Genomic DNA, 15,725 nt, shown 5'->3' with positions numbered 1-15,725 from the left:
TTTTACAATGTTCCACTTAAAACTCCAGGCTTGTTACAATCTGGGTTAGATACAGGAGGGGAGCTACCTAATGAACTTTTTTTTCATTTTAAGCACCATACATATTGATGAATTTATCGAGATTGCCACTTTCATACAAGGCCATTTTGCGCCTTGGCCTCAAGCCCTGATGAAAATGGGGAGACATACATGCAGATTGTGCCTTTAATCTCATCTTTCAAGACCAGATTCAGCTCCAAATCCCAGAGCCAAAAGGATAAGGCACTAATCTGTTGATTCTCCATTCCAGTTGCATTCCATACAGCTCACTCAGTAAATCCACTAATGGTGACACCTTAGCCCTTTTTGCTCCCATGGCAGCCTGTTCATCAAGCACAAAATGGCTTTATAGTCAACTATAATGCCGACCACTTGTAATGCTGGATGTGTAGTCCAGCCTATAAGAACATTGGCCACACAGCTTTGTGTTTATATTTCAAATGCACTCTTGTTGTCCAGAAACTTTCAATTCAAGAATTAGCAAACACCACCGAATTGCCCACTTTCAGCTGTACCTGCAGATCCTATTCTGTTGCCCACATAAGATGACGGACTCTCCAATAACTATACCAAATCCAGTCTTTAATCCAAAACTCTACCATACCTGACTATGCTGATTGGTTGTTCATTACGGGAATGTCTGCCAATCTCCCATTTCACCTCCCCCTTCCACACCTGCTGGACATTGGCTTTCATGCTTCAGCTCAACTTGTTGAACTCTGCTGGTCACACAAGCTCTATGTCTGGTGGAATATTCATTCTTTTGCTGCTCTGTGTACCCTTCCCATTGTCTGGAAGAGGTTTATCCTCTGGCTGATTGGCATTGTGTGCCTCAATGGTCTTGTTCAATCCCTGGCAAGCACGGCGTACAAAGTATAGCACCATGGCAACACTGATGAAGATCTAGACAGAAACAGATACAACAGGTCCATACATGAAACTTTCCTCTCACTGTATAGGACTCACTCATCCAATTATACTGGGTATTAATCACAGAAAAAAGTTAGTCTGAGTTCTTTGACATTTCTTCTCCTGCTCATCCTTCACAAACCAACCCTCCCCCTCTCCCTCACTTCCTTCGAGCACAGTTTCCATTTGTGTGGAAGCCTGGGTAGAAACTTTGAGCTGGCTATTTAACCATAGGCGTTGTCACAGCTAGCTCAATTACAGCCTCCATTGAATTCTTTTAAGTTTATTTATTAGTGTCACCAGTAGGCTTACATTAACACCAGGAATTCTATGAAATTACTGTGAAAATCCCCTAGTCACCACGCTCCGGCACCTGTTCGGGTACACTGAGGGAGAATTTAGCATGCCCAATGCACCTAACCAGTCTCTTGGACTGTGGGATGAAACCCGAGAATCCAAAGGAAACTCATGCAAACACAGGGAAAACATGCAAACTCTGTACAGACAGTGACCCAAGCCGGGAATCGAACACAGATCCCTGGCACTGTGAGGAGCAGGGCTACCATCCACTGAGAAAACCCCATCTCTAAATTCAGAGAGCAGGCTGCAAGTGAAGCAGATGGAGAAGTGACAGATTTCAGCTCTATCAATGGTCCACAAATAAACAGAGCTGAATGGAGCAGCAGGTCTGCCAAGGATGTGGGCTCAAATTAGACATCTGGTCTGTAAAATCACTCTGTAAGAAATCTTACAACACCAGGTTAAAGTCCAATAGGTTTATTTGGTAGCAAAAGCCACTAAAATCACTCCCACAGCTGAACTCAATTGCACCATTAATATTCACACCCTGTCAATAACAGTCAGCCAAGTTACAAGCTTCAGTGAACGGCCATGAGCCAAGAAAACTGCAGGATTCCATCTTTGCTGTGAGTCCCTGCTTCCGATTTCATTTTAAATTAATGCATTTTATTAATTTTTCAGATGCAAATCCAGCATTTACTGCCTATCCTTAGTGAAGCTGGACAGGTGGTAGCTCTCTTTCAGTGTCACTGTGACCTAGGCTTTGACCCAGAGATGATGAAAGATGTGTTATATTATGAATCTGGGTTTAGGTTCAATCCAGTTTTCTTGTTAAAGTAATTGCAGTTTTCACATTAATTTTAATGGGCATCAATTATTCTATGCACAAGTGCCTGCAGATATATTTTGGTTCACCTTTTAGAGCATTAAAAACTTTGAATCTTTTGCATTAAAAAAAATCATTTTGAAGTTTGTTTTCAGGCTTATCCATCAAAAGCAGTGAAAACATTTTTTCAATCTCCACTCTATTTATGCAACAGATGCAGCCACTAACGACAAAAATGGTCACTTCATACATTTACACTCTTATTCCATTTCAGCTGATTACCAACACATCCAACCAGACACATGAGAGGAGAGCTGAGCTCACTCACTTTCTCCACATCTCAGTTCTCCACCATCACTGTGAACTAACGCATGGATCTGTGAGCATTACTAATGTAAATGTGCCCCAAATTCCAAAAGAGGAAGAGCTGAAAACCAAACAAGAACTGAGTGGTAATGTAGGAGCAAGCGAAGCAGCATAGTTGGCAAGTTCAACATGTTCAATTTTGTAAATTGAGTTTGTGTCTTTATACGCTCTATTTGTGAATAGAACTCGCACTCACCTGATGAAGGAGCAGCAAGCGCTCCGAAAGCTAGTGGCCTTTGCTACCAAATAAACCTGTTGGACTTTAATGTGGTGTTGTGAGATTTCTTACTAAGTTCAACATGCCCATGAGTGAGGGAGAGTGGACAAAGAATGGACAGAGAGTGAGGGAGAGTGGATGGAATGTGACGGAGAGTGAAGGAGCATGATGGAGAATGGACGGAAAGACAATGAGAGTGAAAGAGAGGGAACAAAGAACTAAAAAGAACAACACAGCACAGGAAACAGACCCTTCGTCCCCACAAGCCCACGCCACCCATTTTAACACTCAGTGAGTGCCTCATTCCAATCCTTCTTCTACCTATGACTTTTGTCTACATCTCTTGGACTCCACAATAAAGAGGTGCAAATTTACAGAATTATATGTGTGTCAGGTTAAGGGAGGTCTAATTTAGGGACAATTTATTAACACCAATCAGCCTAAAAGCATGTCTTTGGGGTGTGGGAGGAAACCGGAGCCCTCAGAGAAAACCTACGTCCTGAGGCTCTCGATCCTTAACTAGAACATTCTTTTGTATCCCTCCATCTATAGTCTGCTCATGTACCTATCTTGGTAAGCCTTAAACAATTCTAGGGTGCCTGCCTCCACCACCCTACTTGGCAGTGCATTCCAGGCCCCCACAACCCTCTGTGTGAAAAACCTCCCTCTAACATCTGAATTATACCTCACCCCTCTAACCCTAAGCCCGTGACCCCTGGGAAAAAGCTTCCCACTGTTCACTCTATCTATACCCTACATAATCTTATACACCTCTATTAGGTCTCCCCTCATTCTCTGTCTTTCCAGGGAGAACAGCCCCAATTTGCCCAATCATAGCTAAGATCTTCCATACCAGGCAGCATCCTGGTAAACCTACTCTCCCTAGTGTGTGGCAAAGTGGACGTAAAGTGAGGGAGAGTGCACAGAGAATGAGAGTGAATGAGAGTGAGAGAGTTTGATTTGATTTATTATTGTCATATGTATTAACATACAGTGAAAAGTATTGTTTCTTGCTCAGTATAGCCAACAAAGCATTCAGGTCATAGAGAAGGAAACAAGAGAGTGCAGAATGCAATGTTACAGTCACAGTTAGGATGTAGAAAAAGATCAACTTCGTGTGAGGTAGGTCCATTGAAAAGTCTAATGGCAATGGGGAAGAAGCTGTTCTTGGGTCAGTTGATACATGACTTCAGACTTTTGTATCTTTTTCCTGAAGGAAGAATGTGGAAGACAGAATGTCCAGGGTGTGTGGATTCCTTAATTATATAGGCTACTTTACTGAAACAGCAGGAAGTGTAAAGTGTAGACAGAGTAAATGGATGACAGGCTGGTTTGCATGATGGATTGGGCTACATTCATGACCTCTTGTAGTTCCTTGCGGTCTTGGGCAGAGCAGGTGCCATACAAAGCTGAGGTACAACCAGAAAGAATGCTTTCTATGGTGCATCTGTAAAAGTTTGGTGAGAGTCGTAGCTGATATGCCAAATTTCCTTAGTCTTCTGAGAAAGTAAAGGTTGTTGATGGGCTTTCTTAATTATATTGTTGGCATGAGGGACCAGGACAGGTTGTTGATGATCTGGACACCAAACAACTTGAAGCCGTCTACACTTTCTACTTCATCCCTGTTGATGTAGACAGTCGATAACATTATCCTTCATTTTGTTGACATTGACGGAGAGATTATTGTCGCTGCACCAGTTCACAGATTCTCCATCTTATTTCTGTATTCTGTCACGTCATTATTTGAGATTCGACCTATTATGGTGGTGTCGTCATCAAACTCGAAAATCATATTGGAGGGGAATTTGGCTACATGGTCATAGGTGTATAAGGAGTAAAGTAGGGGGCTGAGAACACAGTCTTGTGGGGCAGCGATGTTGAGGATGATTATGGAGGAGGTGTTGTTGCCTCTCCTTACTGATTGTGGTCTGTGAGTTAGGAAATTCAGGATCCAGTTGCAGAGGGAGAGGCTGAAGCCCAGGCCATGGAGTTTGGAGATGAGTTTCATGAGAATAATGGCATTGAAGGCTGAGCTGTAGTCAATAAATAGAAGTCTGACACATGTATATTTGTAATCTAGGCATTCCAGGGTTGAGTACAGAGCCAGGAAGATGGCATTTGCTATGGATTTGTTGCAGCGGTAGGCAAACTATAGTGGATCCAGGTAGACTGAGAGGCTGGAATTGATTTATGCCATGACTAACCTTTTGAAACACTTCATAATAGTGGATATCAGAGCCACCGGTCATTAGTCATTAAGGCACGCTGCTTGGTTTTTCTTAGGTACCAGGATGATGGTCATCTTCTTGAAGTACATAGGGACCTCAGATTGTTGTAAAGAGAGGTTGAAGATGTCTGTGAATACTGCTGCCAGCTAATCCACGCAGGATCTGAGTGCTCGTCCGGGTACACCATCCGGGCCAGTCACTTTACATGGGTTGACCTTCAAGAAAGCTGCTCTGCAACAGTGACCTTAGATACAGGTTCATTCAGGGCAGGGGAGCAGTGGGTGGGGGAGAAGTGGGTGGTGGAGAAGCAGGTGGGGGAGCAGTGGGTGGGGGAGCAGCGGGTGGGGTAGCAGTGGGTGGGGGAGCAGCGGGTGGGGGAGTAGTGGGTGGGGGAGCAGTGGAGGAGCACAGTGGGAGGAAACATTGGAGGGCATGCTCTCACTGACCACTTGCTGAAAATGGGCATGGAATGCATTCAGTTCATCCCGAAGGAGTGCGCTGGAGCAATTTTACATGCCTTCATCTTGTAACCTGTTATGTCTTGTAGACCTTGCCATAATTGGTGGAAGTCAGTTTGGCTAGCCTGGGACTCTAGTTTGGTCTGGTACTGTCTTTTAGCATCTTTGATAGACGTCCTTAGATAGTATCTGGTTTTCTTGTATAGGTTAAGGTCGCCTGACTTGAATGCCTCAGACCCAAAAGTGGATGAAAAGTGGACGGAGAGTGAAGGAGCATGGAAGAGGAGAAGGAGAGTGGAAGGAGAACAGACAGAATGAGGAAGAATGGAGGGAGAGTAAGGAAGTAGTGGGTGGGGGGACAGTGGGTGGCAGAACAGTGGGGGGGGAACAGTGGGGGGGAACAGTGGGTGGGGGAACTGGGGGGGAACAGTAGGTGGGGGGGCAGGTGTGGGGGAACAGTGGGTGGGGGAACAGTGGGTGGGGGAACAGTGAGGGGGAACAATGGGTGGGGGAGCAGGTGTGGGGGAACAGTGGGTGGGAACAGTGGAGAGGAACAGTGGGTGGGGGAACAGTGGGTGGGGGAGCAGGTGTGGGGGAACAGTGGGTGGGAACAGTGGGGGGGAACAGTGGGTGGGGGAGCAGGTGTGGGGGAACAGTGGGTGGGGGAGCAGTGGGTGGGGGAGCAGGTGTGGGGGAACAGTGGGTGGGGGAGCAGTGGGTGGGGGAGCAGGTGTGGGGGAACAGTGGGTGGGGGAGCAGTGGGTGGGGGAGCAGGTGTGGGGGAACAGTGGGTGGGGGAGCAGTGGGTGGGGGAGCAGGTGTGGGGGAACAGTGGGTGGGGGAGCAGGTGTGGGGGAACAGTGGCTGGGAACAGTGGGTGGGGGAGCAGTGGGTCGGGGAGCAGAGGGGAGGAACAATAGGGGGAACAGTGGGGGGGGATCAGTGGGGGGAGTTTGGAGGGTTGAGGGGGGAGAGTGAGGGGTAGATTGGGGGGAAGATTGGGTGGGTGGGGTGGAGAGTGGGGGGAAAGTGGGAGTGGAAGAGTGGGAAAGTGTGAGACTTGGGGGTGAGAGTGGGGGGAGTTGGGGGGAATGGGGGGGGAGAGTGGGGGTGGAGAGTGGGGATGGAGGGTGGGGATGGAGGGTGGGATGGAGAATGAGGGTGGAGAGTGAGGTTGGAGAGTGAGGGTGGAGAGTGAGGGTGGAGTGTGAGGGGGGAGAATGGGGGGCAGAGTGGGAACAAGGATGGGGGTAGATTGGTGGGGGGAGAGTGGAGTATGTGAGGTGGAGAGTGGGGGGATATTGGTGGGTAGAGGGTGGGGGGGAGAATGGGTAGGGGAGAGTTGGGGGCAAGAGTAGGGGGGAAGAGTGGGGGAAGAGTGGGAGGGAAGAGTGGGAGGGAAGAGTGGGGGGGTCAGAGTGGGGGGGGGTCAGAGTGGGGGTTGGAGCGTGGGGGTGGAGTGTGGGGGGTGGACAGTAGGGGGGGTCAAGGTTGGGGGGGGCCGAGGGTGGGGGTGTTGAGGGTGGGAGGGTCGAGGGTGGGAGGGTGAGAGTGGGAGGGTGAGAGTGGGGGTGGAAACTGGGGGAGAGAGTGGGGGGAGGGTGAAGGGGCAGATTGGGGGGAGGGCGGGTGTTCTTTGGAGGGGGGAGGGTGGGGGGTGTGGGGTGGAGAATGGGGAGATATTGGAGGGGAGAGAGAGTGGGACGGAGAGTTGGGGGGAAGGGGGTTGAAGGGGGAGAGTGGTGGGGAGGGTAGGGGGAGAGCGGGGGAGGTGAGAGTGGATGGGGGGGTGAGAGTTGGGGGGGCAGAGTGGGGGCAGAGTGAGGGGCAGAGTTGGGGGGGCAGAGTGGGGGGATAGAGTGGGGGGGTTACAGTTGGGGGGGTAGAGTTGGGGGGATAGAGTTGAGGGGATAGAGCAGGAGGGGTAGAGCAGGAGGGGTAGAGCAGGAGGGGTAGAGCAGGGGGGGTAGAGCAGGGGGGTAGAGCGGGGCAGTAGAGCAGGGGGGTAGAGCGGAGGGTAGGGGGGTAGAGCAGGGGGGTAAGAACGGGGGGATAGAGCAGAGGGGGTAGAGTGGGCGGGGTAGGGGGGTAGAGCGGGGGGGGTAAGATTGGGGGGGTAGAGCGGGGGGGGTAGAGTGGGGGGGTTGAGCAGGGGGCATAGAACGGGGGTGTAGAGTGGGGGGGTGGGGTAGGGGGGGTAGAGCGGGGGGGGGGGTAGAGCAGGGGGAGGTGGAGTGGGGGGAGTGGAGTGGGGGGAGTGGAGTGGGGAGACTGGGGACGGGGAGAGTGGGGAGGGGGAGAGCGGGGAGGGGGAGAGTAGGGAGGGGGAGAGTGACTTGTGGAAAGTGAAGTGGAGTGAAGGGATAGCGAGAAAGATCAGGATTCAAGAAATGTGCACACACTAAATGTAACAGCTCCTGTCTTTAAGGTTGGGCAGTTTCTTCACACACATTAATTTGTTCTTTAAGTTATTATTTTATAGATTATTTTACCTATACTGCAAATGCCAAGTATCCTTCCACACCTCGATGATTCACCACATCGTCCAAGGTGCAAACTGTGCTGCCCAGGTATGAGTTGAGGATCTAAGAGGACAAGAGACCCATAGTGGAAGTGGCCAAATGCTGCACCGTCTCCAATTTACTAATTTGTACACAATACCAAAGACAAGGGTTACCATTTACAAAGTGTTACTAAATATTGGTGCATTACGTAATCGCAGCCACCATTTTTTTCTAAATGATCAATTCCTGACTCTCCACTACTAGCCAACAGGAGGATGATGAGATCTAGATTTTAGGATAGGCTGGGGGCCAAGGTTCAAAGGCTTCAGGCTTTAAGTGGGAGGAGCTCTAGTCAGAAGAGATGTTCTAATGGAACCCCAACCTCCTTCCTTGCTCAAGACGGAACTTCATTTTTCTTTCCAGTCTCCCCACCCATCACCGCCCTTCTCACCCCTACAATCAAACTGTAAACTGCCCACCAGCCTAAACATTGAGCTGAGTGACTCTCAAATCTTCTAGATTCCAATGAAGATAGGCCCAACCAGGTCAACATATCAGGATTTCATACCAGGAAATAACTGGCAGGTTACATAGATCTCTTGAAGACTGAGGAGTAACCTAACAGATCCATTTTAAATAATGTAAGGCTTTGATTGAGCTGACAGAACTCAATATCGCAGAAAAAGATAAAATTGAATTGGTTAAATTAGTTGAAGGAAAATTGGACAATTTTATGAGGGAGAAGGGAATAGAGGTTTAGGATGGTAGATTTAAGTATGAAAAGATGGGGGAGGGCTGAGAGCGAATTTCATCATGGATAGGTTAGGCAGAATGGCTTCTTTCTGTGCCATTATCCGATGTAATTCTGTGTAAACATATCTTCAAAAGTCAATTCCTCTCATCTCAGGAATCTGAACTGCCTTCAATGTAAGTATATCTCTAGTCTTAGTGCTTAGTTCACCAATACTCTGTACAGTTGTAGGAAGACCTCTGAAAATGTATATTCTTCCCCCCACTATAAAGGTCAACTGTGCCTTTTGATTACTTGCTGTATTGGCATGCTAGCTTTTTGTTTAGTGTGTGAGGACACCTAGATGCCACTGGACCATCATATTCTGCATTCTCTCTCCATTTAAATAGTACTTTGCTTTTCTATTATTGCTGACAACTTCACACTTTCCAACATTATGCTCCATTTGCCACATGTTTAACCTATCTATATCCCTTTTCACATCTGTTTTCATTGAGCGGGTTTGGTGACAGGAGTGGAAAATCTCGCAAACAAATTGCATTTCATCCCAAAGCAAAAGTATGATGTGATTGTCCTCTTCCCTTGCCAATGATGTAACGTGTTTTCAATGTTTGACTTTGGGAACATACACCATGCCTATTCTATAAATAATATACTGGGGGAAGTGCCAGGAGGCATATATAGGGGAAGGGAGAATATGGAGGATTTCTAAGTGAACTTTGTGCACTGGAGCAGCCTTTGAAAATGGCACTGCGATCTTTGAAAGACAAAGCTGCTGATGTTGAGCCTGAGCTGCCAGCATTCTGTTGTGGAACCCATCCCTTGCTGTTTTCTTTCTACGTTCCAACTGATGTAGTGGAGAAAGTCACTGTTGGTGCCAGCAGCTTCAACACTGCTTTTCCCGTCCACTATCAGCCTTTCCTGATATCCAGGAAAACTTCACACTTTGTGTTCTCCTCACAACTTGCTTTCCCAACTATCTTTGTGTCATCAGCTTGGCTACAATATAGTCGGTCCCTTCATCCATGTCATTTTATACATTGCAACAGTGACCACACTTCAAAAGTACTTCATTGGCTGTAAAGCATTCTAAACAATCTGGTAGTCATGAAAAACAATACATTCATGCACAATTTTTTTTTATTGATATAGATTGTAAACTGATTTATGCTGTAAAATTATATGATTCTATCCCTTTAGTACCCCACTAGTTAGAGTCTGCCAATATGAAAATAGCTCAATTAACCTGATGCTCCATTTCCAGTTAGTTAGACAATCATCTTTCCATGCTAATACATTATCCCCAACACCATGCAGTAACTCTTTAATTTGGCACCCCACTGAACATTTTTAGAAATCTGTATACATTATGGTAGAATTTTCCAGCCTCCCCAAAGCAATGTTTTCCAGTTGCAGAGACAGCTACCCATTGGCCACCAATGTGATCCTCTGGTCCTGCCAATGTCTATGGCGTTCTGTGTGGCCCACTTTGCTGCTGGGATACCAGCTATTGGGAAACCAGCCAGAGAGGGGTCACCTTCAGTGGGACAGATAATCCTGGCAGCAGGAAGGACCAGAAAATCCCACCCTACATCTACAGATTCCTCTTTATCCTCCCGGTTTGTTACATCCTCAGAGAACACTAATAAATTTGTCAAAAACATTTCAGAAAAACATGTTGACTCAACATGATAGTAATATAATTTTTAGAATGTCCTGAATAATATATTTCACAATAGATTGAAATATCTTCCCAATGACAGATGTTAGGCTAACATAAGAACATAAGAAATAGGAGCAGGAGTAGGCCATCTAGCCCTTCGAGCCTGCCCCGCCATTCAATAAGATCATGGCTGATCTGTCATGGCTCAGTTCCACTTTCCCGCCCTCTCCTTATAACCCTTAATCCCCTCTCTTATCAAAAACCCATCAACCCGCGTCTTAAAAATATTTAGCGAGGTAGCCTCCACCACTTCAACGGGCAGAGAATTCCAGAGATTCACCACCCTTTGAGTAAAGAAGTTCCTCCTCAACTCCGTTCTAAACCGCCCCCCCTTTATCTTGAGGCTGTGCCCCCTAGTCCTACTATCTTTTCTGAGCAGGAAGAGTCTCTCCACCTCTATCCTATCCATCCCATTCATCATCTTATACGTCTCAATGAGATCTCCCCTCATTCTTCTAAACTCTAACGAGTACAATCCTAATTTATTCAGCCTCTCTTCATAGCTCAACCCCCTCAACTCCGGCATCAGCCTAGTAAACCTCCTCTGCACTCCCTCCAAGGCCAAAATATCCTTGCGTAAGTACAGCGACCAAAACTGCACACAGTACTCCAGCTGCGGCCTCATCAATGCCCTATATAGCCGCAGCAAGACCTCCCTACTTTTATATTCAATCCACTAACTGGCCTATAGTTGCTGTCTCCTTCTTTTCTTCAACATTTGCAGTTTTCCAATCTTTTGGAACCTTTCCAGAACGTAGGAAGATTACAACCAATGAAAGAGACTGCATGGTATGTTGGCCTTTATTGCGAGAGAATTTGAGTACTGGATTAAGGAAGTCTGGCTAGTGCCTTGGTTAGACCACGCCTGGAGTACAGTTTTGGTCTCCTTACCAAAGGAAGGATATATTTGCCACAAAGGAAGTGCAAAGGAGGTTCACCAGACTAAGGGAATGGCAGGACTATCTAATGATGAGAGATTAAAGAGATTGGGCTTGTATTCACTGGAGTTTAGAAGAATGAGAGGTAATTTCATTGAAGTGTATAAAACTCTTATATGGCTCAACATGGTAGCTGCAGAGAGGATGTTTTCCCCTGGTTGAGGGGTTTAGGGCCAGGAGTCACAGTCTCAGAATAAAGGGTAGGCATGAGAAGATGAGGAGGAGATCTTTCATTTAGATGGTGGTAAATCTTTGGAATTCCCTAACCAGAGGGCCACAGATGCTCAGTCATTGAGTATTGTTAAGGACCAGATCAGGAACTCTAAGGTATATTACGAAGTTAGCCTAGACCCTAACTTTTATATTTGATTTTGGCATTAGAGTGAGCATTAGATGTTTCACTCCAGGTATGATTCAAGTGACCCACTAGGAAGCTTTTATCAAAACAAATTTTGTTTAAAAAGACAGTAAGAATATAACAAGAACAATTAGTGTACATTTTACCGATTAAAAAACTTAAACATGACAAAATATCATTCTTAACATCTAGCTATCTCTATCGTTCCAATTCAGCAGTATTCTCCCATACACATAAATCCCTTCTGTAGAACCAGTTAGCACAGAAACCAAAAATGTTTATATGATGGGCAGCATGGTAGCACAGTGGTTAGCTCTGCTGCTTCACAGTTCCACGGTTCTGGGCTCAATTCCTGGCTTGGGTCACTGTCTGTGTGGAGTTTGCATTTTCTCCTTGTGTCTGTGTGGGTTTCCTCTGGGTGCTCTGGTTTCCTCCCACAGTCCAAAGACGTGCGGGTTAGGTTGATTGGCCATGTTAAAAACTGCCTTTAGTGTCTGGAGATGCGTAGGTTAGAGGGATCAGTGGGTAAATATGTAGGGATATCGGGGTAGGGCCTGGGTGGGATTGTGGTCGGTGCAGACTTGATGGGCCAAATGGCCCTTTTCTGTACTGTACTGCTTCTATGGTTTCTATGGATGCTAGATTTCCAGCTTTTTAATACTTCTGGACAGAGATCCAGACAGCAGTTTTCAGAGAAGAATATATCCTCAAAACAACTAAAGTTTAGAGAAGTAAACCTTGTCTCCTCAGAGACTGAAAAGGATACTTCTCTCTCTACAGCTTCCAAAACAGCATAACAGAAAAATCCATACTCATACAGCAGAATCTCTGAGAAAAAGACTTATCTCCTGACAGATTCCAGTCTCTAAATTCAGAGATGGGGAAAGAGAGGCACTCCTCTCTCTCAACTCAAAAGCATCTAAAAAAACCCAACTAAGCTGGAATTCTCTGTGCAAGTCTAGCTTTACCTTGTCAAATGACCATACCTATCAATCATCCAAATCAAGCCCCACTCTGCAAAATCCCAGGGGAACACCAAGAACATCAGAACATCATTAGTTTAGGTAAAGCAATTATGCTCTTTGCAGGAGCAAGAACATGACTCAAATACAAGTCTTACAGGCACAGTATCATCACAGTATGTTTAGGGCAGAGGTTGATAGATTTTTAGATACCAATCAAGGATATAAGACAGTGCAGAAGGATGATGTTGAAGTAGAAAATCAGTGACAATTTAGTTAAATGGCCCACTCCTGCTCCTATGTTCCTCGAGCATGTATGGAGACAATTCTATACCCTACCAGCCTAGGATTTGCTGACATTATTGATGTGCAGACAGAAAGTTCTACCTCGCAGATTGTGTTTGCTGTGTCTCACTGCTATCTCAACAACCAGGTACACAATTAAGAACATAACTTAATCTCTTCAGCTAGTTTTGCAGGACAAGAACCTATGCACACTTATTTTGATACTGCGCAGTGAAGGCCATTCAGTGAAAGACAAGCTACACTTAACCTGTCGGTTTATTTTGAGTTAAAGTATATTGAATTGGCCTGTCTGATATTCAGTTCAAATCACATGAATTTAGCTAAATGTTGGATTGGGTATTATACAGCTGGCAAAATCCAACACTGCCTGTTATGACAATTGTTACCCCATTGTGTTTAAGGCAATATTAATGCAACTATTTTTGAAATGCTGTCTTGTCAAAATACAAGTAAGGAAACCAGAGAGCAATGAATATTTTATGATAACTGATACAATCTAACCAGGCTTTCACATCAAATGCTCATTCACAGTATCACAAATATTCCTCCTTCTCAAAAAAGACTAAGGTTTAAGTGTAATTAGAAATACATTTTTTTTCTAAACAAGATTCAAACACCCTATTTATTAAATAAGCCTAGATCTAGCTGTGGTAGCATTCTCACAGTCTGGGAGACAGAATGTTGGCTTGGGAGTATCAAGAGACAACTCAAAGGCAGTTAGACATAGAAAATAGTTGCAGAAGTAGGCCATTCAACCCTTTGAGCCTGCACCACAATTCAAAATGATAATGGCTGATCATGTACTTTCAGTATCCCATTTCCACTTCCTCTCCATACCTCTAGATCCTTTTGGCCACAAGGACCATGTCCAACTCCTTCTTGAACATATCCAACAAACTGGCCGCAACAGCTTTCTGTGGCAGAGAATTCCACAGGTTCACAACTCTGAGTGAAGAAGTTCATCCTCATCTCAGCCCTGAATGGCTTATCTCAGATTCTTGGACTGTAACTTCAGACTGTGGTCGGAAACCAGAGAACCTGAAGGAAACCCACAAAGACATAGGGAGAATGTGCAAACTCCACACAGACAGTGACCCAAGCCAGGAATTGAACCCAGGTCCCTGGTGCCGTGAGGCAGCAGTGCTAACCATTGCACCACCATACCGCCTTGTCAGTCCTGCCATTCCGGGAATTAGTCTGATGAACCTTCGCTGGAATCCCTCAATAGCAAGAATATCCTTCCTCAGATTAGGAGACCAAAACTGCACTCAGTACTCAAGATGTGACCTCACCAAGGCCCTGTATAACTGCAGCAAGGCATCCTTATTCCTATATGCAAATCCTCTTGCTATGAAGGCCAGCATGCCATTAGCTTTCCTCACCATCAGCTGTACTTGCATACCAACCTTCACCAACTGTTCTACCATGACACTCAGGTCATGTTGCACTCCCCCTTTTCCTAAACTGCTTCTATTCAGATAATAATCTTCCTCAGCTCTGACGAAGGGTCATCTAGACTCGAAACATTGGTGCAATTCTCTCCCCATAGATGCTGTCAGACCTGCTGAGATTCTCCAGCATTTTCTGATTTTGTTTCAGATTCCAGCAACCACGATATTTTGCTTTTATTATAATAATCTTCCTTCCTGTTTTTGCCACCGAAGTGGATAACCTCACATTTATCCACATTACATGCATTTGCCAAGTATTTGCCTACTCAGCCTGTCAAAGTCAAACTGCAGTTTCTTAGCATCCTCCTCTCATACACTGGCACCCAGCTTAGTATTGTCTGCAAATTTGGAGATATTGCATTCAATTCCTTCATCAAAATCAGTAATGTATATTGTGAACAGTTGGGGTCCCAGCACTGAACACTGCGGTATGCCATTAGTCACTGCCTGCCACTCTGAAAAGGACCTGTTTATTGCTACTCTCTTCTTCATGTCTGCCAACCAGTTTTCTACCTGCATCAATACATTACCCCAATATCATGAGTTTTAATTTTGCTCACTAATCTCTTGAGTAGGACTTATCAAAAGCCTTTTGGAAGTCCAGATACATAACATCCATTGGTTCACCCTTGTCCGCTCTGCTGGTCATATCTTCAAAACGTTCCAGAAGATTTGTCAAGTACGATTTCCCTTTAGTGATTCCATGCTGACTGTCCCAATCCTATCACCGCTTTTTAAATACTCAGTTATTATATCCTTAATAACTGACTTCAGCATTTTCCCCACTACTGATGTCAGGCTAACTGTTCTATAATTCCCTGTTTTACATAAGGACATAAACATAAGAACTAGGAGCAGGAGTAAGCGATTAGGTCCCTTGATCCTGCTCCACCATTCAATAAGGTCATGGCTGATCTTTTCATGGATTCAGCTCCACTTACCCGCCCACTCACCATAACCCTTAATTCCTTTACTGTTCAAAAATTTATTTATCCTTGCCTTAAAAATATCCTATGAGGTAGCCTCAAGTATTTTACTGGACAGGAGATTTCACAGATTTACAACCCTTTGGGTGAAGAGGTTTCTTCTCAACTCAGTCCTAAATCTGCTCCCCCTTATTTTGAGGCCATGCCCCCTTGTTCTAGTTTCACCTACCAGTGGAATCAATCTCCCTGCTTCTGTCTTATCTATTCCCTTCATAATCTTATGTTTCTGTAAGATCTCCCCTCATTCTTCTGAATTCCAGTGTGTATAGTCCCAATTTACTCAGCCTTTCATCAAAAGCCAACCCTCTCAACTCCAGAATCAACCTAGTGAACCTCTTCTGCACCCTCCCAGTATATCATTTCTCCAGTAAGGAGACCAAAATTGTACACAGTACTCCAGGTG

The 15,725-nt window shown here is 45.5% G+C and overlaps 1 pseudogene; it reads right to left on the bottom strand.

The window, feature by feature from the left end:
- Positions 1-765: 765 nt before the first annotated feature.
- Positions 766-15,725, bottom strand: part of LOC145342429 (transmembrane protein 64-like) — a 76,882-nt pseudogene continuing 61,922 nt past the window's right edge.

The sequence above is a fragment of the Carcharhinus amblyrhynchos genome, chromosome 4 (assembly GCF_965287045.1).
Source record: "Carcharhinus amblyrhynchos chromosome 4, sCarAmb.v2.hapA, whole genome shotgun sequence".
Lineage (NCBI taxonomy): Eukaryota > Metazoa > Chordata > Chondrichthyes > Carcharhiniformes > Carcharhinidae > Carcharhinus > Carcharhinus amblyrhynchos.
The sequence above is the reverse complement of the archived record's forward strand: the minus strand, read 5'-3'. Positions and strand labels throughout refer to the sequence as shown.